The 25,686-nt window shown below is 48.8% G+C and overlaps 1 protein-coding gene across 10 annotated transcripts in view; it reads left to right on the forward strand.

Moving 5' to 3' along the window:
• The window catches only part of EIF4G3 (eukaryotic translation initiation factor 4 gamma 3), a 401,491-nt gene that overhangs the window by 351,876 nt on the left and 23,929 nt on the right, over positions 1–25,686 (forward strand). The window lies entirely within an intron of this gene.

The following is a 25,686-nucleotide window of genomic DNA, read 5'->3' on the forward strand; positions in this document are numbered from 1 at the left end:
ACTACATCACTTACAGCAGAATGTGACATAATAGTAACACATAGTAAGGGCATCAGCTATTTTCAGGCTGGTTCACCCAACTTCTTTTTCAGGAGAGGAGCCCCTTAATTAATACATAAGAAAAGCAAAATATAATATCAGCATGGGCCATGTGGTTCCTGGTGCTGATATCTGGACCATAAGACTGTTCCTTCAAGACTTGAAGAGAAAATTTTGTAGTTGTGCCTTTCTGTTGGAGTCATCAGCCCAAGAGCTAATTAAAGTCTTCAGCAAGTTCAAAACCCTTAACAAATGAACGAATTCTTCAGGCCAGTTACTAATTAGAAAATAGCCTATTTTATTTTTAGCAATTGATTGTTTTCTGCTGCACTAACCGTATGTGCCAAAGTGTTTTTATAGTCATAAAACAAATAATAAAGAAATACAGTTACACAACAGATTAGGAACAAGTTCAATCCCCAAAATAGATCTCTCTAATAGAGTTTTAAAACTTCCTGAAGAGTCTGTAACACTAGTGATCTGGAGTAAACGTTTTCATTACATTATAGCGGAGTGGCAGCATTGCCGTATTTAAGATTGAGAGTTACATACTGTATAAAGACACAACTATTCTAAGTGATCTGAAATCAACACACAGACGTGGATATGAAATTTGTTGTCTCTTGTGCGGGTAAATGGTGGGGTTAGTGGTTCAAATTTGGGGTAATTGTGCAAGGGATTCCTGAGATACAGCCGCCCCCCAAAAAACATTATTTACAAAATCAGCTGGTACTTCTCATGTTTTTGATACATACCTGGGGCTCAGACTATGGCTCTGATCTTCCCCAAACTGATATCACTCACTCAGAATTTATCTCAGCTAGTGACATCCACTGCCCCTTTGGCAATGCAACATTGAAAAAAATTATTAAGGAAAAAGTTTAGAACTCCAGGTTAGCACAATTTAAACTGGCACACCAAAGAAAGTGAAATGAACATGTGCAACAAGACTAGGGCTCTGTTGAAGCTAGGTAGTTTGCAGGTAATCTGTTGTCACAGAAGCTGGGTGGCTCAAGGTGACATGCTGTGTTGATTAAACCTGAGCTACAGCAATATACTCTCAGTCGAGCCCTGCCCCTGGCAGTTTTCCGAGAATGTGTGTTGTGTGTGTTCCTTGAAATCTGCTGGGGCTCTTTTGGGAAGTTTTGTTCTGAGATCAAAATTTCTGGTTTAAAGCCAATATTTTAAATTGCTCTAAAATACACAAGCAGACTTTGATTTTGTAGGTGTTGTCAAAGGAATTCTATCTTCGAGTGATTGCTCATATGCATTCCAATATAGGTGTGTGCGCACCCAGTGCACAGATTCCCGGAACTTTTTTCCCTAGCAAGCCCCGCAGGGCCAGCTCAGGCGCCCCCTGGAGTGCCGCGCTCATATCGTGGTATAAAGGGCGCTGCCGGCCCCGCGGGTCCCCAGTTCCTTCTTTCCGCCTGTGACGGTTGCTGGAACTATTGCCTCTTGCTGTGTGCAAGTAGCACTCGTACCCTAGCTGTTACTGACTGTTCTTTAGAGTTTAGTGTTATGTAGTTGTTGATAATGTTAATAGTTAAGTGTTAGAGAGAAGTACCCCTGACGGGGTCCTTTCTTGGAGCCATGCCGGGCTCTTCAGGCTTTAAAAACTGCGACCTTTGTGCTAAAGCCTTCCCGGTCAGCGACCCACACGACCGTTGCCTCCGGTGCCTCGGGGAGCAACATAGACGAGACAAGTGCCGGATCTGTAAGTCCTTTAAGCCTCGGACTCAAAAAGAAAGAGATGCAAGGCTGAAGGCGATTTTGATGGAGTCAGCGCTCCGACCAGCGTCCGAGCCTTCTCGGTCACGTCGGCACCGAGTATGTCGTCGGTGCGGAGCGCCCCCCCACCGGCACCCTCCTCGGCACCGACACAGGTACCGAAGGTGCCAAAGAAGACGGCATGGTCCCTGACCGCACCTAAGGACTCCTCCCTGCTACCGCAGCGCGGAGCGAGTAAGGAGACACCCCAGCCACGGGCCGTGGAGATCACTCCGGCCCCGGTGTCTCCACGCGGGTTGCCTCCCCCGACTCCTGGGGGTGGGGGAGTGCACCTGCAAGGGCCGTCGACGCCGGAGGCATTTACTGCAGCACGAGCCCTCATGGCCATGCCTACGCCTCCGTCCCCCCCTCGGCCGAGGGACAAGGGACCTGCGTCTCGGGGCAAACCCGCGCTGGGTGGTCCCGGTGGTTGGAGACGTTCTCAATCTAGGTTTCCATCCAGATGGTCACGGAGGGTGGAGAGCGTCAGCTCCCCTCCGAGCTCCGACTCTAGGTCGTCGAGCGATCCCGAGTCCATCGCCGGAGTCGCTGTCGGTCCAGCTCCGACCCCGGCAATGGCCGCACTTCGGGCTCGCGTACTCCGGTACGGAGCCCGTCCCAGCACCGATCCCGGTCTCTGTCCGCTACATCAGGGAACAGCAGCCCATGACCAGCGGCACCGGGAACCCGGGAGCCTCCTTCCGTGCCGGCCCCGGTCATTACGTCGACGCCGATGGGCCCGGCACCGCTGACTGGGAGGGCAGAGTCTCCTCAGCATCGTCACCATCAGCACCGCTCCCGCTCTCGAGGGGGTAAGCGGCACCGCAAATCGTCTCGCTGTAGGGGCAGGTCCTCTACATCGTCGTCTTCCCCGGTCTCGTCCTACCGCCGGCACCGCAGACGTCGGCACCGGTCAACATTATCATCGTCCAGCCGTTCTCCACGTCGGAGGAGCAAGCGACACATGGGAGGCTCGGAAGACAAACGGGCCACAGGACAGCAGCCGCCCCCCTTGCAGGCCCCGGGTTGGAGCCAAGGGCCATGGCAGTGGCCATATTGGGGACCGTGGAATGCTCCTATGGCCCAAGGGTCAATGTCCATACAATCGGCGGTGGCCCCTCCAGTGCCCCCGCTCCCTAAAACACAAGGGCAGGTCTCAGAGGAGGATTCTGAGCCAGGGGAGGGACCCTCCACTGGACCCATACCTCCATCCTCCTCCTCATCACCTGATGATGCGGCGGCCAGGGATCACAGGGCTCCCCTGTTCGATTTCCGCGCCTACCAGGACCTCTTGAAAAGGGCAGCTGAGAACTTGGGCATGGAGTTCAAACTCATGTCCGAGGAGGAGGACCTCCTCTTTGGGCCCTCAAGCTCTATGGGGCCATCAAGGGCAACCCTGCCAGTTCATGACAGGGTCATGAAGATTGCCAGGAACCTCTGGCAGACCCCTTCCTCCCTACCTTCCACTTCCAAAGGGGTAGAGAGAAAATACTATGTCCCCAAGGAACCTTTTGAGTTTTTATACAACCACCCTGCGCCAGGCTCTTTGGTGGTCGATGCGGCCAATCAAAGAGACCGTCAGGGGAACCAGGGGAATACTCCCAAAGACAAGGAGGGCCGGAAGCTGGACTTATTTGGGAGGAAAATCTACTCTACTGCAGCGTTGCAGTTTAGAGTAGCGAACCACCAGGCCCTCTTGGGCAAATATAACTTAAACCTCTGGGCCTCTATGCAAAGATTTGCAGCCACGTTACCTCCTGACCAAGCAGCGGATTTTGCCACGGTACTGCAGGAGGGGGAGGCGGTGGCAACTGCGGCCCTGCAGTCTGCCAGCGACGCGGCGGACGCTGCTAGCAGGGCGATGGCCTCCGCTGTCGTCATGCGCCGCTGTTCTTGGCTTCAGGCGTCTGGCCTGTCCCAGGAGGTTCAACAGGCCATACAAGACCTGCCTTTCGATGGCTTAGGGCTCTTTTCAGAAAAGACAAATGAAACACTGCATGCCCTTAAGGACTCTCGGGCTACCCTGAAGTCCCTCGGGCTGTATACCCCCCAGGCCTCAAGACGGCAGTCCAGGCCGCAAGCCCAGAGGCAACCGCCACCCCCACCTAGGCAGGCTCCCCAACCCACCCAGCAGAGGAGAGGTCGCAAGCGCTATCGTGGGCCCAACAGAGGCCAGCAAGGGTCCTCTGCTGGGGGCCAGCAAGGGCCTTCTAAAGGGGGTAATGTTAATAAATGTTTTTGACCCTGTGGAGGAGGGTAGTACTCTTCCTTCTCCCTGGGATCTCAACCGACCGTTTGCAGATAGGCTCCATCCCTTCTTTATGGAATGGGAAGCCATTACTACGGACCGGTGGGTCCTAGAGGTGATCGCCAAGGGTTATACCCTCCAACTCATGGCCTTCCCCCCGACACTCCCCCTAGGATCTCCCCCATCAGGGACATGCCCAAGGTTTTGCTCACTCAGGGGTCGCGAGCCGGGCTCACTGTCCGATGCATTCCTGATAGACTGGACAGGGGACCTAATGTATGCATTCCCCCCCATTCCGCTCCTACCCCAAGTCCTTCTCAAGATCAAGAGGGACAGGGCGAACATCATCCTGATCGCCCCAGCGTGGCCGAGACAGTATTGGTACAGCATGCTGCTCGACCTCTCCATCACCGAGCCGATTCCGCTACCCAGACGATGCGACTTGATCTCCCAGGACCAGGGGCGATTGTTGCACCCGGACCTGGACTCCCTCCACCTTACTGCCTGGAGACTCTATGGCTGACGGAGGGAGAGAGGGCCTGCTCCTTACAAGTTCAGCAGGTTCTCCTGGGTAGCAGGAAACCATCCACGCAAGTTACGTACAGAGCTAAGTGGAGGAGGTTTTCGGGGTGGGCAGAATCGAGAGGGTTACATCCGAGTGTCTCACCCATACAGGCTATCTTAGAGTACCTGCTGCAGCTTAAGCTGCAAGGCCTGGCCCTGGCTTCCCTCAAGGTACACCTGGCAGCCATTTCGGCTTTCCACCAGCCGATGGATGGGCGGTCCCTATTCTCTCACCCCATGTCAGTTAGGTTCCTTAAGGGGGTGGAGAGGACCTTCCCTCAGGTCCGGGACCCGGTGCCGCCCTGGGACCTCAACTTGGTCCTTAACATGCTGATGAGACACCCCTTTGAGCCCATGGCCACATGCTCCCTTCTCCTTTTGTCTTGGAAGGTAGCCTTCCTGGTGGCCATTACCTCGGCCAGGAGGGTTTCCGAACTAAGGGCATTGACCTCGGAGCCCCCCTATACAGTTTTTTATAAGGATAAGGTCCGGCTGAGACCTCACCCGGCATTTATGCCTAAGGTGGTGTCCCAGTTCCACTGTAATCAGGATATTTTCCTCCCTGTGTTCTTTCCAAAACCCCACGGTTCGGAGGAGGAGAGGAGAGGACATTCGCTGGATATCAGGCGAGCCTTGGCCTTCTATATCGAGCGGACCAAGCCCTTCCGGAAGTCGACACAGCTATTCGTGGCTGTGGCGGACAGGATGAAAGGCTCACCTGTCTCCACCCAGCGAATCTCCAACTGGATTATGGCCTGCGTCAGAGCCTGTTACAAGCAGGCAGGGGTGCCCCTTCCAGGTGCGGTGAGAGCACACTCAACTAGGGCCCAGGCCTCCTCCGCGGCCTTCCTAGAACGGGTGCCCCTGTAGGACACCTGCAGGGCAGCGACCTGGTCGTCGATCCATACGTTCACGTCGCACTACGCCATCGTGGAGCAGGCAAGGGAAGATGCGGGATTTGGCAGAGCCGTGCTGTCAAGAGCAGGTCACCGATAACTCCTACCTACCTCCAAGGTATGGCTAAGAAATCACCTATATTGGAATGCGTATGAGCAATCACTCGAAGATAGAAAACAAGGTTACTTACCAGTAACTGTTGTTCTTCGAGATGTGTTGCTCATATCCATTCCAAACCCACCCCCCGTCCCCACTGTCGGAGTCGGCAGAAAGAAGGGATTGGGGACCCGTGGGGCCGGCAGCGCCCTTTATACCGCGATATGAGTGCGGCACTCCAGGGGGCGCCTGAGCTGGCCCTGCGGGGCTTGCTAGGGAAAAAAGTTCCGGGAATCTGTGCACTGGGTGTGCACACACCTATATTGGAATGGATATGAGCAACACATCTCGAAGAACAACAGTTACTGGTAAGTAACCTTGTTTTACCAGTAATTAAATAGAAGGATGATGAAAGATTCTAATAAGCAGTTAGGATGAGAGTCCTGTAGCACCTTTTTGCCTGTATACACTTTTTGCTTCAGCACTTTTTGCTGTATACAGACTAACATGGCTACCCCTCTGGAACTTTTCAGTTAGGATAATGTGATAATGCTCCTCAACTATTTCCTGAGCAGAGGGACTGAGTGTGATCAAAGGACAGCAAGTTGAGGAGTCATTCTTTTGGGGTATGTCTATGCTCCAATGTAAGCCCAGAGTTAGTAGAACTGAAGTTAGCGGACAGTAGGTTTGTTAACCTAGGGCTTCAGGGTCTACACTCTTTTGCAAACCCAGGTTAGCATCTACACTGTATTATGTGGACCCCAGTCCAACACCCCCTATTTCAAACTTCCTAGCACCCTCCCAAAATGTTCACCTATGGGATTGTGGGACGATTTTGATGGACTCGCAGAGCACAAGTCCACTGGGACTGCACACTACACTACAGAGCAATGGGGCTTGAACCCTGGGTCCTGGCTTGACTCAGGCTTGGATCCTCCACCCCTGTGGGGCCCTGGGTCTGAGACCTGGGTTAGCACAATTTGTCTGTAGACAGAAAGGGGGTGAGGCTTGAGCCTGAATTCAAACCCTGGGCTTACATTGCAATGTACGTACCCTTGGTCAAATTACACAGCTCCCTTAAAATAAACTGCTCATAATATTTTCATATTCTTCCAACTTTTTTAGTGTAGAGCTAGGGAATATGGAGTGTTGGAGCAGTGAGGGGAAATGTGAGGCATGTTGGAGCAGTGCAGGGGGTGATGGGTTGGGAGGATGTAGGCTGGGGGCTCTGCACCTTTATCAATCTTTTCCCCTTGGGACTGTGCTCTGGCATAGTTACCAAGGGGCCGACACACTCCTAGAGAACAACTTACTAGTGGAAGGGATCATTCAAACACTGTTTTTGAAAACCCAGTTTGATTACTAGGACTTTAACTGGATTTCTAAAAAAGTAGTCAGTGAATAAAGGGATTGTCCTCAAAGGGACCTTTGTTCTCTGGGAGATCAGAAGAACTGACAGAGCAAAACCTTCAGGAGGGAAAGTTCAGCACATTCACTTCCCATGACATACTTGGAGGAAGGGAATGGGAGCTATCTGTGCCCTCCCCCCATCTCCACAATTCATCCCAGTGGCTATTCCACCAGGCTGCTCTTCCTTGCACTGCTCCCTGATCAGAGAAAGGAACCCAGAACTCTACTCTGACCCAATGCTACCTGCAGCAGTGGGGATGGGAAAACCAGGCTCACCTTACCCTGATGCCAGTGCTTCTAGGAAATTAGGGGAGGTCAGAACAGTGCAGGACAGGATGGGGAGGAAAAAAAGGGGATCAGAGCTGTGCGGTAGAAGACATAGAGTGGGACTTTAGCTCTGTCCTCCAAACCTCACCAGATCCATACCCCCTATTTCTGTCCCCCTTCAAAACAAGCTCCCTCAGTGCTGAGACCTGAAGGAGAGCTGGGAATTAATATGTTCAGTGCATAGCACAGGCACACCATGCTGAGATAGGATCTGGAGCTGAGAAAGGGCATGTTTGGAGTATGGCACAAGCCCACAAGCTGAGAACATCTTTTTAGGCCACATCACATCTCTCCGAGCCTCCTTTGCTGCAGATGGATCTGTGGAACTCCATCCCCATGCACCCAGATTTGGGGTAGGGACTTTGTACCTACACTCTCCTGCACCTGGCTTCCAGCTGGTACATGTAGTCCTTATAGCCCCATCACCTGCATGACCCCTCCAAGCTTACAAGTAGAGAGGCAAAGAGGAGGGTGGAGTGTGTGTGTGTGAAAGAGAGAATGTTGGAAGAGTTAGAGCAGTGCAGAGAAGTAGTATAGGAGTCTGAGTAGGTCGGGGGACTATGAGCAATGAAGGAGAATGTGTGGGGTGTTGGAGCAATGCAGGGAAGAGTGGGGTAGAGAGAAGAGGATCAGAGCTGTACTGTGGGGGATGTTGTGGTGTTTTAGCTCTGTCCCCTAAAAATTCCCTATATCCGTGCTCCCACATGTCTGTCCCCTTCTTTAAGAAATGTCCCTACTGACTTCATGCCAGTCCTTGCACTGTTGCTACATTAGCTCCTCAATCTACAAGGCCCATACTGACACCCCCTTTCCATATGGAGGTGGGCTGACGTGGGGAAACAAGGCTGTGCTGGAGAGTTCAAGATGGGAGATAATAGATGCTACAGGGGCAGTGAAGGGCCTAACATGCAGCCAGTGCATTCTATGGCTGGGATAATCATTACCATAAGCAGTAGAGTGGGAATACATGGGGATGCTGAGAAACTATTTTTAAAAAACAAGGAAATTCAGTGCCCAGAAACTTTGTGAACACAGAGTTAAGATTGCCCAGTGATGCCTCTTGCCCTTCAAGAATGTGGAGAGTGGTTAAACTTAAACTTCTGAAAACCAGGAAATATAGAATTATGGTACATTCCATCCCTGCACCACAGCCTTAACTCTCCCCTCTTTGATCAATGCCTCAGCACTCCAAGAAGACACATACTAACACTCAAACCTTGCAGAGGCTACAAAACATTCTGGGAACACAGCAGATGAACATTGTAGGACAAACTCAGGTTTAGGTTAGGCATAGCAAATAGGAGCTGCATACACCTAGTCTACACTCCAACACTGGGCTTTCTGAGACATTGCTTTCATTTACCCCTCACTAAGCCTTGAGACCAAGGTCATGAATGTCACCAAGTCCCCATTAAAAGACCCCTGTGCAGCACTACTGAGACAAACCACAGAAGTCAGCATTGAAATGAGGCATGGCTGATTCTTCGTGGTAAACAAGCACCTCTCCTGCTAACTTGCTGTAACTAATCCCTCCACCATTAAACACAGCTGCATCTAACACAGTGAATGCAGCTGGAATGCATGCAGATTCAAATCTGTGGTACACGACACAGTAATTGGCATGTTCTCTTAGTCCTTCTTCATGGCTATTACATATGCCAGCAGCATTACTGAACTATCCTCAGTGCCTATTGACAGCTCCGGAGGATAGAGTTATGGTTACTCTGTGAGGTAGCATGAACCTGATATCTGTAGTTCCTGGTTTTTAGAGGTTTAAGTTTAGCGACTCTCCACATTCTTGAGGGAATGAGGTACCACCTTAACTCTGTGGTAACAAAATGTTTGGACATTTAATAGATACTGCAGTATCTGACCAAAAGTTCAGGCTGTGTAAAATGTAAATGCAAGAGAAAAGAGCGTCACGCATAAGTCTAAGGGAGAATGCAAAGTATGAATTGGAATATGTGTTTGTACTTAATTCTGCCAACAGTTTGGAATGGACATTGTTAAAATTGTACTGGTTCACTACAAGTATTAAACGGGACTGTCAGTTTGTTCTTCAAGTGATTGTCCCTATTGTAATCCACTGAGGGTTATATGCATGTGCTGTGTGTCCAGAGTTGGAGAATTTGAAAGTGGTGTCCATTGGTCTGCTCATGTGCCCTTGCTCTGCCTCATGGTTTTGACCAAGGCAATAAAAGGTTGGGTGGATTGACCAAGCCCTCGTTTCCTTCTCAGTGTCACATGGTCCGGGTCAGAGCTTCAACTCTCCTTTTGTCTCTCTGTGACTGACTTAAAAAAAAAAGATCGTTTTTAGTATTGTACATAATTAATTTTTTATTGTTACCACCCATCCCAGCCCCCACACCTGGGTACTGGATTATGCCGAAGATGCCAGGGTTCAAGATCTGCACTTCCTCCCTGTGCTCATTCTTGGTCAGTGATGAGCACCAAGGCATGGCTTTAATGCTTTGGGAGAAGCCCACATTTCATCCAGGTGCAGTATCTGCCTCTCCTTCCCAAGCTGTACCTGGGAAGGCCAAGCTCTCCTCCTCCAGAAGCACCACATGGAGGACGCCATGAGGCTGCAGTCGGAACCAGGCTGTACATCAGCCTGAGAAAACCAGGAGTGCTTTCCTACCACGGAGACACAGGCTGGTTCCACCAGTACAAGTACTATGGATTCTATGCCAGAGCCTAGTCATGAGGCATGGAAGCATGCACATAAGCATGGCAGTAAGTCTTCCTCCAGGCCCAAGAAAGACAATGTGCCTTCCATGAGTTCCAGAACACACCAAGGCTCACAAGCACAACAAGAAGTTGCACCGTCCGCTGGATCTGCCGGTTCCATCCACCAAGCCACGTATGCTTTCCAAGTTGACACCTACTAAGTCAAGGGAATCTTCGGTTCCGAGGCCGTCCTCTGTTCCAGCTCCAGTTCCGACTGGAGCATGTTCCGTTGACACCAGGGAGGCCAGAGTCAGTGCCCAGGCCTCATGAACTCCTTGCTTTGGAGGAGGCAAGATCTCCATGTCTTCCGTTTCAGCCGGTGCCTGGGGAGGTATGCTCTCCTACCCTGGACTTACCTCGTTCAGGCTGTGTTTCCACCTGCTCCCCTATTGTTCATATGGATCTGATGGTACAACCATTCGAACCGGGATCCAACTTCTCGGTATCGGAGGATTTGGATGGAGGGCAGAGACTCCCCCAATAGATATGAATATCTGAAGGCTCCTTCAACTCGGTGGCCATATCCTCTATTTCCTCAACAAAGAAATCATGATACCCTTCTGTTTGGGGCCCTCCGCACTATGTATTTGATACTATCTGTCTCCTTGTCCGTACTGGGGTCCTGGAAGAGGAAGAATCCCCTGTCTTGTTTTCAGGAATCTTCAAGTGGGTGTTCAAAACCGGTTTTGGAGGATGAGCCACTCAGCCCGGCTCTGATGGTACCACTGGAACAGGAGCGGTTCCCTTAGTCACCTCCAGACACCACTGTGTCTTCAGTTCCCTCCTCACCCCCAGATGATTACCGCCAGTTCTAGGCCCTCTTACGCAGGGTGGGTGAGGGCCTCCACATTCCACTGGAGGAGGTACAGGACAAGCAGCATCAGCTTCTTGACATCCTGCATGACTCAGTACCAACCAGAATGGCTCTACTGATCAACAGTGCCATTTTTCAACTGGCTCTGATTGTCTGGCACACTCCTGCCACTTGTGCACCCACCCCAAATGAGCAGAGAACAGGTACTATGTGTATCAATCAGAAGATCAGTGATTCCCGCCACTCTGTGATCATTGGGTATTTACACACCTGCACCCAAGCACAAGTTCCACCGTTCACCACCGACCTGATTCAGAACTCCTCAATTCCTCCATCAATAGCTGTCCTTGCAAGTGACAAAAGACTCTACGGCTCCATCCTCCAGGCTCCTCATCAAAGCCTTCAACATCTCATGCTCAGTCTTCACAAGAGCGATATTTCTTGAGTGCATCTAAAGAGCTGCCACCTTGCCTCCTGCTGTACATCTGACCCACCCACTCTGGGGGATGCCTAGCTCTCTTTTTATCTGCTTGGGATGCAATTACAATGGACGAGTGGTTCCTGGATGTCATTCGATATGACTATACAATCGAGTTCACACTACCTCATCCATGCACCCCAGTCCCGCCTCAGGGACCACTCTCACAACAGTATCCTTTGCCCTAGAGGTGGACTATCTCCTTCAAAGGCGGGGAGCAATAGAACCTGTTCCAATGGCTTACCAGAGCACAGGTTCTATTCCACATATTTCCTCATTCACAAGAAGAAGGGTAGATGGAGATGAATCTTGAACGTGTGTTGTCTCAATCAGTTCAAACGCAAGCCCAAGTTTCAAATGGTTATCTCAGCAGCCATCATACCATCACTGGAAAAAGGCATGTGGCTCTTGATATGCAGGATGCCTATTTTCAGATAGACATCCATCCACCCCACAGAAGATTCCTGAGATTCATGATAGGCCATCGACACTTCCAAACAGGGTCTTACCATTTGGACTCCCCACTGCTCAGTGGGTCTTTAGCAAAGTTTCCTCTGTAGTGGTGGCCACCTCCGACATCAGGAGGTCCTTATATTCCCCTATCTTGACAACTGGCTGCTAGCAGCATGATCCAAAAGGGAGGTTCAATCTCCAAGCTGCTCAGACTCTTCTCCTCCCTTGGGATGAGCATAAAAGTCAAAAAATTTGGATCCCAGACAGGTGCTAGAATTCATAGGAACCCGCATAGATGCAATCTTGGCACAAGCCTATCTGCCAAGGGACAGGTTCCAGATGCTACAAGAGCTAATTGCCAAGATGGTCACCTGTCCTTCTGTTACAGTTTGGACCTGCCTTTCTCACCTTGGCCATGTGGTAGCTTGATATACGTCACAGTCTTTGCTTGTCTTCATCCTTGCTGCCTCCAGCTGTGGCTAGAGAGGATCAATTCTCCCTTGCTACATACTAAGGACCTCATGTTGACAGTTTCCTCTCCCTGCACCAGTAGTTGGTCCCTTGTCAGGTCTTGTCAGGTCTGCACCAGGATACCCTTTTGTCCATCCTGAAGCATGATGATCCACATGGACAAACGTATGACACAGGGGACTTGGGCCACTAAGGAATTCAGAATGCACATAGACTTTCTGGAGCTTCAGGCAGTACAGAGGGCGTGCCATGTGTTTCTCTCATCCATTCACTCCCATCATGTTCTTGGCATGTCAGATAACACAACCACCATTTGTTACATCAACAACCAAAGGGGCACAAGGTCACCAGTGTTTTGTGTGGAAGTGGTTCGTCTGTGGGAACGGTGCATTGCCCACAAGATCCTGTTGTCAGTAGCCTATCTTCCAGGGACTCAGAACATGATAGCAGACTCTCTGAGTAGGAAATTCATAGATACTCTTGAATGTGAGCTCCACGTCACTGTAGTCAGCAACGTTTTCACCTCTGGGGGCCTCCAACGAGAGACCTCTTTTTCTCCCACACCAACAGTAAATGAATCAAGTGCTGCTCTAAAGGGGGCCTCAGCGCCCATTCCCAAGGCGATGCCCTTGTCATCTGCTGTTTGGACCAGACCAATTATACCTTTCCCCACTACTGCTCCTGCTATGTATACTCCACAAGATCAGGCGGGAGAGGGCCATGGTTATTCGTATTGTCCCATTTTGGCTTCACCAGTTCTGGTTTCCCCTCCTTCTCCGTATGTCAGTGCATCTCCTGTTTCTGCTGCCATCGTTCCCCGAACTGCTTACGCAACACAGCAGTGGGATCAGGCATCCCAATCTGCAGATGCTTCACCTCCAAGATTGGTTTTTGGATTGGCATCTTCATAGAACGGGACTATGCTTGGCCGTACAAGACATCTGTTCAAGTTGCAGGAAAGAGTCTATGAGGCATTCTATTGGAATAAGTGGAAATGTTTCTCTTTCTAGGCCTGAGAAAGGGTCTTGCCCCTAAGGATCTGGACATTCCCCTTCTTTTGAACTACCTTCTATCCCTGAAGGCATCAGCACTCACTCTTAATTCCATGAAGGTGCATATAGTGGCTGTTAGTGCTTTCCCATCCCCTTGTGGACAGGCGTTCTGTGTTTACGCTTCCATTGACTAGCATGTTTTGGAAAGGCCTCTTCTGGACCTATCCACCCATTGAACCTATCGCCCCCCAATGGGACCTGAACCTCGTCCTCTCAACCTTAATTATTTAAACCTTCAAATCTTTGGCTTCATATTCCCTGTCTCTACTTTCCATGAAGGTCACCTTCCCGGTAGCTATTACTTCTGTGAGAAGGGTAGGCAAACTGGGATCTATGATGGTGGACCTTCCTTTTACCACATTCCATACGGACAAGGTTTCTCTGCATCTGCACCCCAAGTTTCTGCCAAAGGTTGTATTATGCTTTCACTTCAACCAACCCATACACTTACCTGCTTTCTTCCCAAAACCTCACACCTCAGCAGAGGAGCTTCACTCCCTTCATGTCCACAGGGCATTGTCCTTCTCCCTGCAGAGAATGAAACCATTCAGGAAGTCCCCTAGATTGTTTATCACGATAGCTGAAAGGATTAAGGGGCAGCGATTTCCACACAGAGGATTTCTAAGTGGATTTTGGGGTGAATTACTCTCTACTATCAGTTGTTGGGACTGTCTTCACCCCTGGTAGTATGAGCCCATTCCACAAAAGCTCAAGCATCAACTACAGCAATGCTTCATAATGTACCACTTTCAGACATATGTAGGGTGCCCATGTGGAGCTTGGTACATACTTTTGCTGCTCATTACATCTTGGTGCAAGACTCTGCAACGGATGCCTCGTTGGGCAAAGCTGTACTTCATTCAACGGTTCTGTCATCTTACTCACATCCTTCAAATTAGGTACTGCTTGCTAATCACCCTCGGTATACAACAGGGACCATCACTTGAAGAAGAAGAGGATGTTACTTACCTGTAACTGGAAAGTCTTCGAGATGTGTGGTCACTATCTATATTCCAGTCTCGCCCTCCTTCCCGTGTGCTGCAGATGTGTTCAATTTGCAATGGAGAAGGTACTCAGAGTCCACCCCACCCTTTATTGTCTCGGATGAAACCAGGAGGTGGAGCAAGGGTGCATGAAAATTCTGTGGCGCCAGACACATGGCACATGTGTATAACCCTCAGTGGAATATAAATAGGAACCGCACATCTCGAAGAACTTCCAGTTACAGGTAAGTAACCTCCTCTTCACAGGCAACCACTAATTAATCAAAAACAAATGAGGGCTCAATAGTGCCATATAGTTGAGGTGGTGCAGAACTGCAGTGCCTTAGAGGTAGTTCTGGGAGGTGTTTCCCCTCAGGGAGGTTGCTGGAGCCCCACAGCACTCAGTGACTGAACGCTGGCCAATTTTCCTGATCAATGCATAAGGGGAGACAAAACAACAGATCTGCCTCCTTCTATGTCTCCCTTCACTTTGGGGCACCTTGTACCACAGAAGGTTAGGGAAGGAGCAGCCCTGCACTCTCCTGAGTGCCGAGATTGTGCTTCTGCTGACTTTTAAGTGATTCACAGGAGAAGGGAGCCTCTATATACCCTCTCTCTATCCCAGCTGCGCAACACAGAAGGCCCAGGTAGAATCTGTTGCTGATCATTTAAGGCCAATCTGAATAAGCCATATACTTAATGAAGAAGTCAAAAAGGCCAGTGTCACAGGGTCTGGGGTGGAATTGTGTGAGAAAAGAGTTCACCCTATGCATTAATTTGAACACAACATCATTCTGTCTCAGAAAGGGAAAGGGGTGTTTGGTTCTTCTTTGAGTGATTGTGCCTATTCCATTGAGGGCTTTACACATGTGCACCATGTATCCAGAGCTGGAGAATTTGAAAGTAGTAGTATCCATTGGTCCGCATACGCCCTTGCTTCACCTCATCCGAGGCGATAAAAGGTGGGGAGGATCAACTGCGTTCCCAATTCCTTCTCACCGTCTCATGGTCCGAGTTGGCGCTCCTAGTGTCCTCGTCTCTGACACATTTTAAAAAAGAAAAAAGTTTTTAGAATTGTATATCTTTAGTTTTCTTTTACTGTTTTTATTGGTTTTTATAAAGTATAGTTTTTAGTGGTAGTTTTAGTAGGACTGGGCTTTAGGGAATCTGTTTACCGGGTTCCACACTCCCCAACACCCATGTCTGGGTGCTGGATTATGCCAAAGATGCCAGGATTCAAGATCTGTGCCTTCTGCCCACAATCGTTCTCAATCTCTGACGAGCACCAACTCTGCTTCTACTGCTTGGAAGAAGCCCATATTTCTTTCAGGTGCAGTATCTGCCAGTCCTTCCCAAGCCGTACCCAAGAAGGCTGGGTTCTCCACCTCAAGAAGCACCTCATGGAAGTCGCCATGAGGCCTCAGTGGGACCCACGCCGGGGCACCCCACCCCCTACTGCCTGAGCAAGCCAGAAGTGCGCTTCCAGCTACAGAGATCAAGTCTAATTCTGGTGGTACCACCACTACAGACCCCGTGCTGGGGCCTAGTCAGGAGACAAGGAAACATGCGCATAAGAATGGCAGTAAGTCTTCCTCCAAACAGAAGGACAGAGAAGACGCGCATTCCAAGGTGCACAAGCATGACATGAAATCGCACAGACCAGCGGATCCACCAGTACAGAGCACTGGGACTCACAAACCCTCCTTGTTGACCTGCCTTACAACAAGGGATCAGTTGACGCCAGGACAGTCCTCTGATGGGGCTTCAACTATGGAACAGGTACCATTGACACCTGGATGATTAGAGAAAACATCGGAGCCACATGAGCGGTTTGCCCTAGGGAAACCGAGATCACCACATTTTCCTCTACCCTCCGCACCTAGGGAGGTCCACTCTCATATCCAGTACTTGCTGAAATCAGGTCATGCATCAACCCATCCTCCTGTGGTTCCATGCTTCTGACGGTACCACCATTGTAACCGGGATCTGAGTTCTGATCATCAGAGGATTCCAATGGAGCACAAGGGCTGCCCATTCCCTACTACCAATATGAGTTCCCTAACAGGATCAGCAGTGGCATATCAGTACACTCCTATATAGCAACAGGGGAGTCAGTGGTTGCCTTCTCCATGTGACCCTCCATGGGGCCCTCCACAACATCCGCCAGATCCGTTTGGCTGGCCCTGCTGGGGGTCAATGCCTCAGTACCCACCCTCAGAACCCACCTGTTCGGCAAGGGAGGCTTTGCCCTTATCCCTGCTCAGTGCACCTTGAAGCAAGTGCTCTTAATCGGTTATGGAAGATGAACCACTCGGTTTGGTACCAACGGTACCACTGGAGAAAGCATTTCCCATCATCCTCTCCTGATGCTGCAGTAATTTCAGCCTGTCCCTCGCCTCCCGATGATTTTTGCTAATTCCAGGAATTCCTGCAAAGAGTGGCAGATGAGCTTCATATTTTCCTGGAGGGAAGTACAAGACAAGCAGCACCAGCTCCTGGACATCCTTCATTCCTTGTTACTGAGCAGGGTTGCTCTACCAATCAACGGTACCATTCTCCAACCAGTCCAAACAGATTGGCATAGCCTGGTCAATTGTGTGCCTACCCCCAGGGGCACAGAAAAGAGATACTGTGTACCGGCTAAGGGGTAGCAACACCCGCACTCCACCCTGACAGATAAGGAAGGCAAATGCTTAGACTTTCTAGATGCCAGGTCTTCTTTTCCTCAAGCCTCCAATTTCGAATTTTGAACTAATAGGCCCTGTTGGCCAAGCATGACTTCCTAACTAAGGAAATTTGGAGGACTTCACAGGAAAAGCTGCTTCAGCAAGATTGAGCATGTTACCAGTCTATCCTGGAGGAGAGCAAGCTGATGGGTAGAACGGTGCTATAGTTGGTCAGGAATGCTGCAGATACCTCATCACAGTCGATGGCCACAGGCATTGTCATGCTCAGGGAATCATGGTTTAACTTACCCGATTTTCCCAGATTCAGAATACCATTGAGGACCTTCATTTCAATGAGTCTCATCTGTTTAATCAGAAGATTGACAATTCCCTCCACTCCCTCAAGGATTCCAGAGCCACACTTCAATCGTTGGGTATCTATGCACCTGCACCGAAACAGAAATTCTACCACCAGCTGGCTGCACAGCGATTCAGGACTCACCAGCTCTTCCACCAGAGGCCATATGAACCTCCTTATAAGTGCCAGAAGACCCAACAGTCCCATCCTCTGGGCAATCTTCATAATCTCACATTCAAATCTCTCAGAAACAATATTTCTGAGTGCCACTAGAGAACTGTCAACCACCATGTCTCCTGCCGTGCAACCAACCCCCACCCCCTTTTCTTACCAGTCTGGAGTGCAATAACAATAGACAAGTGGGTCCTGGGTGTCATCTACTAATGCTATGCACTCGAGTTCACCATGCTACCTCATCCACATCCCCTGCCCTATTCGTTTTCAGGGACCACTCTCATGGCTGGTAAGTCTTGCCCACATGCTCAGGGTTTAGCTGATCACCATTATTTTGGGGTCAGGAAGGGATTTTCCCCCAGGACAGATTGGCAGAGGCCCTGGGGTTTTTCAACTTCCTCTGTAGCATGGGGCACAGCTCACTTGTTGGTGGATTCTCTGTACCTTCAAGTCTTTAAACCATGATTTGAGGACTTCAGTAACTCAGTAATAAGTTAGGGGTCTATCATGGGAGTGGGTGGGTGAGGTTTTGTGGCCTGCGTTGTACCAAGCATTTCTCCCTTCCTCTCACTCCCATAACATTCTTATCATGTCGGACAACCCCATCACCATTTAATACATCAACAAAGAAGAGAGAACAAGATTGATTGCTTTATATGTAGAAGCCATCAATCTATGGGAATGGTGCATCACCCACAAGATCCTGTTTTCAGCAGCCTATCTTCTGGGAATCAGAGCGTGATTGCAGACTGTCTTAGCAGAAGATTCATCATAGATCACAAGTGGGAGGTTCACGACTCTCTAGAAACAACATCTTCAGCCAATGGGGGATTCTGATTAGAGACCTTTTTGCCTCCAACATCAACAACAAATGTAGCATCTACTGCTCAAATCAGGTGTCAGTACCCACTCTCAAAGTGACACACTCATCCTTTGCTAATCGGGCCAGCTCAACTATGCTTCCCCCTCTTCCACTCCTCCCACCAGTCCTCCACAATATCAGGCAGGAGAGGATCACAGTCATTCTGATCATCCTATTCTGGCCACACCAGTTTTAGTTTTCTAATCTTCTCTGTATGTCGGCTCTTCCTTCACTTCCCTTACCCACTTTCCCAGAACTGCTCACATGGCACAATAGAAGGATCAGACATCCTGATCCACAGAGGTTTCACCTCAGAGCTTGGAATTTTGGATGGGGGTGTTTGTGGGCAGTGTAGGACATCCTTTTGAACAGCAGGAAAGAGTCCATGAGGCATTCCTATCAGGCCAAGTGGAAACACTTCGCCTTCTGGACCCGTCAGAGGGGGGCTTTCACCGGAAGAGGATGTTCCCCTTCTTTTGTACTACCTCCTGACGTCGGTCTTGCCCTCAATTCTCTCAGGGCACAGCGACTATCAGCACCTTCCATCCTCCCATGGAAGGACACTCTGTATTTACACACCCATTGACTGCCAAGTTTTGGAAAGGTCTCCTCAGAATTTTCTCACCTGTACAACCTATCCACCCCAATGGGACCTCAACATTGTTTTATCAGCATTAATTAAACCACCCTTTAAGCCACTGTCTTCATGCTCTATGTCCTTCTTTTCCATGAAAGTCACCTTCCTAGTGGCTATTACTTCAGCAATTAGGGTAGGCGAACTTGGGGCCATGATGGCAGACCCCCCACTTTCACCATGTTTCATAAGGACAAAATCTTCCTGTGTCTACACCCCAAGTTTCTACCAAAGGTTGTAGCCTATTTTCATCTTAACCAATCCATACAGTTACTGCTTTCTTTCCAAAGCCGCACACCTCAACAGAAGAGTGGTGCCTCTACTCCCTTGACATCTTCAGGGGCCTGGCCTTCTACCTGCAGCAATGAATCCAATCAGGAAGTCTCCTAGATGTTATAGCTGAGAAGATTAAGGGCCAAGTGATCTCCACAGAACAGATTTCCAAGTGGATTTCAGGGTGCATTACACTTTGCTATCGGTTGTCAGGACTGCCTTCATCCCTTGGGGTGAGAACCCATTGCACAAGAGCCTGTGCATCAACTATGGCCATCATCCATGATGTGCTGCTTCCAGGCATATGTAGGGTGACCCTGTGGAGTTTCATATATATCTTTGCTGCACACTATGCCTTGGTGCAGGACTCTGTGATGGATGCCTCGTTTGGCATGGCTGTACTCCATTCCACCATTCCATCATCTTCCTTTCACCCTCCTCTGAATTAGGTACTGCTTGTTAATCATCCTCTGTGGAATACAATAAGGACCATCACCTTAAGAAGGAGTTACTTACCTGTAACTGGAGATTCTTCGAAATATGTGGTCCCTATCTACATTCCACTTCCCATCCTCCTTCCCTTCTGCTGCAGATCTGTTCGATTTGTGGTGGAGAAGGAACTGCAGATGCGGTTGATCCACCTCGCCTTTTATTGCTTTGGATGAAATCATGAGGCAAAGCAAAGGTACATGGGCAGCCCAACAGACACTACTGCTTACAAATTCTCCAGCTGCATGGTGCACGTGTGAACCTTTCAGTGGAATACAGATAGGGAACACCCATCTCGAAGAACCTTCAGTTACTGGTGTGAAGCAAAAAGGATTCTTTTTTCAAGAATTAGGCAGCACAAGATAATATTGAAGAGTTTATTCATGGCACTGGGAAGACTGCTTTAAACAGCTTTGAATATATATTGTTATAGGAGGCACTTCTATACGGTTTTTATTACTTAAACAATTTTTTTTATTATGATTATTTATTTACAAATACAGACATTGTTTTACCCAGAAAGAACAGGAGCAATGATGACAGATATAGAACACACATGCAGAGACACTTTAATTATATCAAAGTATTTTTGACTACACTTGGGAGGGGGTGGAAATGGGTGGAGAGGGAGAATCTTTACAGATAGGAGGGTACATGACAGACGGGGGTGTAAGGAATGTGCTGTTTTCATTATGAGGCAGAATCACTGAATGGACATTTGGCCTTCCAAGTTATCAGGTATTTACATGTGTCATTGTCCTTGAGGCTCTGGTATGCCTGCCTGTTAATGTGAATTTTTAGCCTAGCTGAAAATTGCCTCAGACCTAACACTGGTAAGTAACTCCTCTTTTATGTTAATCCAAACTGACACCTTTTGACAGAAGTTAATTAAGTGCTGTTCCATACGGGTACTCATTGTAGGTGCATAGGCACTCAATGCTCCCAGGACCAGAAATTCTTCAAAGTGGTGTCCATTGGTCCTTGCCTGTGCTGTACACTCCTTGTGCTGAAAACTGAGGATATAAGTAGTGACATGGACTGATTGCCCTTTCTGTTCCTCTTCTATTGCTTGCAGTCCTGTCTAGTTTAATTAGTATAGTTTTTGAGGGGATTCGTTCCCCACCCTGTCTCTCTCCAACTCTGGAGCTTATGCCCAGGGTTCTGAGCTTCAAACTTTGCCTCCCGTGCCCCCACATCTTCCTGGTGAGCGAGCCTCATGACACCTACCTCTCCTGCTTAGGGAAGGTACACATCCTATCCAAGTGTGGGTTTTGCCGCTCATTTCCCCCTTGCACCAGGCAGACTCGAGAGTTCTGGCACTGCCGACACCTTCTGGAGCTAGCCATGAGGCCTAGATCAGATTCAGGGCCCTCCTGTTCTCCAACTCGTCAACCGGAACTGCCAAGTAGTTCTCTGTTGTCACTCCAAAATGTCCCTCAAGGTTAAAAGTCTCCACTAAGTGAAGGCACAAATTGGGGAAAGAGAAGCACAAGAGGCAGAGATGTCTGCTCATAAATCCACAAAGAAGAGAACAACTTCATTCCCTTCCTTCAGGTTCAAGTGATACTTCATTCTCTGAACAGGGGTCAGGTTCACCTGGATCTCATGGTGAGATCGAGCAGGCACCAAAGGTACAGGACCTTCTGCTGCTCCAAAAACATCCTCTGAGCCGCACAAAGGCAGTAAGGAGTGCACACCCTCTACACTAACAGTACCATACTGTGTGCCAAAGCCTGTATCATCTGTCTCGACAGTAAAGACTCCAGCCTGTTCTCCTCTGGTGAAACTGAAATAAGCCCTTCTACAGGATCTGGCTATCTCCTTGGTTTGGGGTCTCCAGTCCTGATGGAACTGGTATTAGTACAGGACATTGAAATACAGTCCATCTACCACACCCCAGTCCCCAGCTCTAGCAGCAGAGCTGTGATGTCCAGATGCTCTGTCCTCAATCCACCTCTAGCTGTGCCAGCCTTATGCAAGTGACACCAACAGCCCTACCTCTTGAGTCAGAGGAATCCTCAAAGGATTCCAGCCTAGCCTTGATAGGACTTCCAGGGTTTCATGGAGACCCTCCCATATCCAGGATCCATATTTATCACCCGAGGGAGCACTAGTACTCATCATATGGTCCATCTCTTGACCCTAGATGACTACACTGGGGTGCATGGGATCGTTAACAGTGGATCACAGAATATTACAGATATTGACCTTGCCCTCCAACATTTAGAGAGGAAACACTGATGGAATATCAAGAGGCATAGCCAGTACTGCTGGATCCACCAACCGCTTTGTCCTCATCCCCAGATGAGGCAGTCCTGCCAATCTCTCCCTCTCTGTCTGATGATTACAGGCAGTGCCAAGAGCTGCCCAGGAGGATAGCCAACACCCTCCAAATTCCATTGGAGAAAGTGCAGTATCCAGCACACAAGCTGCTAGATCTCCTTCACTCAATGGCTCATGTCAAATGGCTTTATCCATGAATGAAGCCATCTTAGACCCAGCTAAGGACATTTGGCAGACCCCGGCTACCTGTGCTCCAATCTCAAAGAGATCTAAAAAGAGATGTATTGTCCCCCTCCTCCCCCCAAAGGTACAGAATATTTATTTTCCCACCTCAACCACCAACTTATTGGTATTTCAGGCTGCTAAACACAGTAGACTCTACCATCCAAAAGCCACCCCCTCAGATAAAGAGGCCAAGAGACTAGATCTATTGGGATGAAACAACTCTTCAGCCAGCCTCCTCTTCATGAACTATCAAGCCCTCATGTCAAAGTACGACTTCCTCAAGTACAACAGGCTGTTAGAGTTCGCTGACCAGGTCCCCCAGAAAGTAAGCCTCAATTTCAGGCCATACTCAACCAGCAGAAGCTAGTGGACTGGTCACTATTACAGGAGTCACTTGATGCAGCAGACACAGTGTCCCACTCACTAGCAAACTCAGTAGTCATGAGATGAGCCTCCTCGTTTCAAACATCCACATTCCCAAAGGAGAGACAAGCAACAGTGGAGGACATTCACTTTGAAGGGAACACTCTCTTCTGTGAGAAGACCAGTGAGGCATCCCACTCAATGAAAGAGTCTCATGCCACCCTCATTTGTTGGGTATACATACACCCCACCATCATGGAGAAAATTCTTGAGATCACAATAACAGATACACCAGCCACCACCATAGCTCTTTTTACCACCAATAGATCCACTAAGAAAGCTCTGAAGACTACAACAGGGCAAGGGCACAGCTCCATCACCATCTCCCCAGATTTATCAGCCCTCTAAAAAGTCATTTTGATTGATTGCTCAAGAGCTGTCAACCAGTTCTTGAACACTTTCACCCCTATTCGACAGTCACCTAGCCCATTTTCTTCCATGATGGCAGACATAACCTTGGACAGATTGATTCTGGACATTATTTCTACTGGCTTATGACCTCCTGAGGTCCCCTCCAACCCAAATCTTCTACGATTCTATGACCTAGTTCCAATCCACCTCACCTCCCAAATTCTCTTCCCTTTTCAGGGACCCCTCGTGAGAGCATTCTTAAACAGAGAGAGGACTCCTTGATCCAGCTAGGAGCCATAGACCCCATACCTCTCAAATACAGTGGAAAGAATTCTTTCACCAGATACTTCCTGATTCTGAAGAAGATGGGGTTGGAAGCCAACCCTGGACCTCAGACAGTTAAACGTCTTCATCCATCATAAAAGATTCAGGAAGGTTATGCTGGCTGCCATAATCCCATTGTTGAATTAACATGACTGATTTGTGGCTCTCAATCTGAAAGACTAATATTTCCACTCTGATACTCACCTGACTCTTAGGAGATTTCTGCTCTTTATGGTGTGCATGGACCACTTACAGTTCAAAATACTTCCCTATGGGCTGTCAGCCACACCAAGGATATTCACGAAAGTCATGGCAATGGTAGCAGCCCACTTCCATAGACTCATTTATGACATATTTCTTTACCTAGACAACTGGCTCCTCAAGGGTCGGTCCTACCAAGAAGCACAGATGGCAGTGAGCACCCTACTGAACCTGTGCCAGTCCTTGGAGCTTCAAATAAACCCAGGGAAAGTCCATTTTAACATCTACATGGACTATAGAATGTATTGGAGTAGCCCTGGATTCAACCATGGCTAAATTATACTGACCACTGGACAGGTTTCTACCTTTGAGGGTAGGTGGCAGTGTGCATTATGTGATCCCATTCACCAGATGGCACCTGCAAAATCTTCAGACTTGGTTAAAGTCATCCTATATTTTGAACAAGGGCTCCTTAGAGAAAAAGGTATCCTGCCCACTTCCAGTTCAAGCATCTCTCTTCTGGTGGGAAAAAAGGAACAACGTGTGTAGGGATCCTTTTCATTCACTCTTCTCCCACAAAGATGCTCATTTCTGATGCATCTGTCTTAGCTTGGGGAGTATACCTGGATGACCACATAGCCCAAGGCTCATGGACCCAGGACAGGAATCCACACTTCACATCAACCTGCTAGAGTACATGTCGTCTGCGAGGCATGCAGACACTTCCTACCCGTCATCCATTCCCCTCAAGGACAGATCAAGTCAGACAGCATGTCCACTGTTTGTTATATAAACAAGCAGGCTGGAGCAAGATCCTCAACAGGGAAATGGTACAGCTATGGAACTGGTGCACCCAGCTCAACATCACTGTCTCCACAGTACATCTTCCAGAAGTCACAAATTCCCTGGCACATAGACTCAGCAGGCATTCAACTAGGACCATAAGTGGGAGCTCCACTCTGGTGATCCAACAAATCTCACAACAATGGGGGGTGTCTATCCTGGGACCTCTTTGACACCCAAGAAAACATGAAATGCCAAGTTTATTGCTTTTGCAGCAGCCACAGTCTGGACTCCTCAGGGGATGCCTTCCTATTCCCATGGTCAGAACCATTAGCATATGCCTTTTCTCCCATTCCCCTCAGACTTTGTGTTCTCCAGAAAATACAGAGTGACAGTAATTCTAATAGCACCATGGTAGCTAGTGGCCCCATCTGTTTTGTTCACTGCGATGACTACCTGCAGCAATCCCCTGCAGTCGTTTCCTACCCTACTCTCTTAGAATGGGGCAGCACCAACCATCCCATCTCAACTTCCTTCCAGCTTACAGCTTGGGTTTTGGTAGGGCAACAGGCTCAGAAAGAACTTGCTCAAAAGAGGTGCAATCCATCTGGCTTAATAGTAAAAAAATCTTCTACGTGTAATTGTTACACTGTTGAGTGGAAGTATTTTCTCTGTGGTGCCAGAAACATCACCTTTCACTGGAGAAGTTAGAACTTCTCTATATTCTTGACTACATCCTCTCCCCCAATTAGACTTTCAGGCAGCGCACCATGAGTGCATCTAGCGGGTATCAGTGCATTTCACCCTCCTGTAGAGAGTTACTCAGTTTTCACTCACCCCATGACAGTCTGATTAGTTAAGAGTATTGTTAAACCATTCCCTCCTGTATCTTGACCTACGCCTCCCTGGGATCTAAATTTAGTACTAGCAGCACTTTCATGGCCTCCCTTTGAGCCTTTGGCTTCATGCTTCTTTCTGTATTTATCAGTGAAAGTGGCTTTTTTAATAGTGATTACTTCAGCTCAGCACGTAGGTGAGCTCAGTGCCTGCGTAGCAGTCACTTCTTAAACAATCTTTCACAGAGACAAGGCATCCTTCCAGCTACATCCGAAGTTTGTTTCTAATGTCTTGTCAAACTTCCACCTGAATCAAACAATTCATTAACCTGTATTTTACCTGAAACTTCACAATAGGAATGCTGAGCAATTAAACACTCTAGATGTTTGAAAGACCCTGGCTTTCTGCTTGGATTTCTCCTCAACAGTTCATTTCCTTCACCGAGAAAATGAAGCGCAGGCCATAGGTGTG

The sequence above is a fragment of the Emydura macquarii genome, unplaced genomic scaffold, assembly GCF_026122565.2.
Source record: "Emydura macquarii macquarii isolate MOO-44397 ecotype Brisbane River unplaced genomic scaffold, CSIRO-AGI_Emac_v2 contig_2768, whole genome shotgun sequence".
NCBI classification, from domain to species: Eukaryota; Metazoa; Chordata; order Testudines; family Chelidae; genus Emydura; species Emydura macquarii.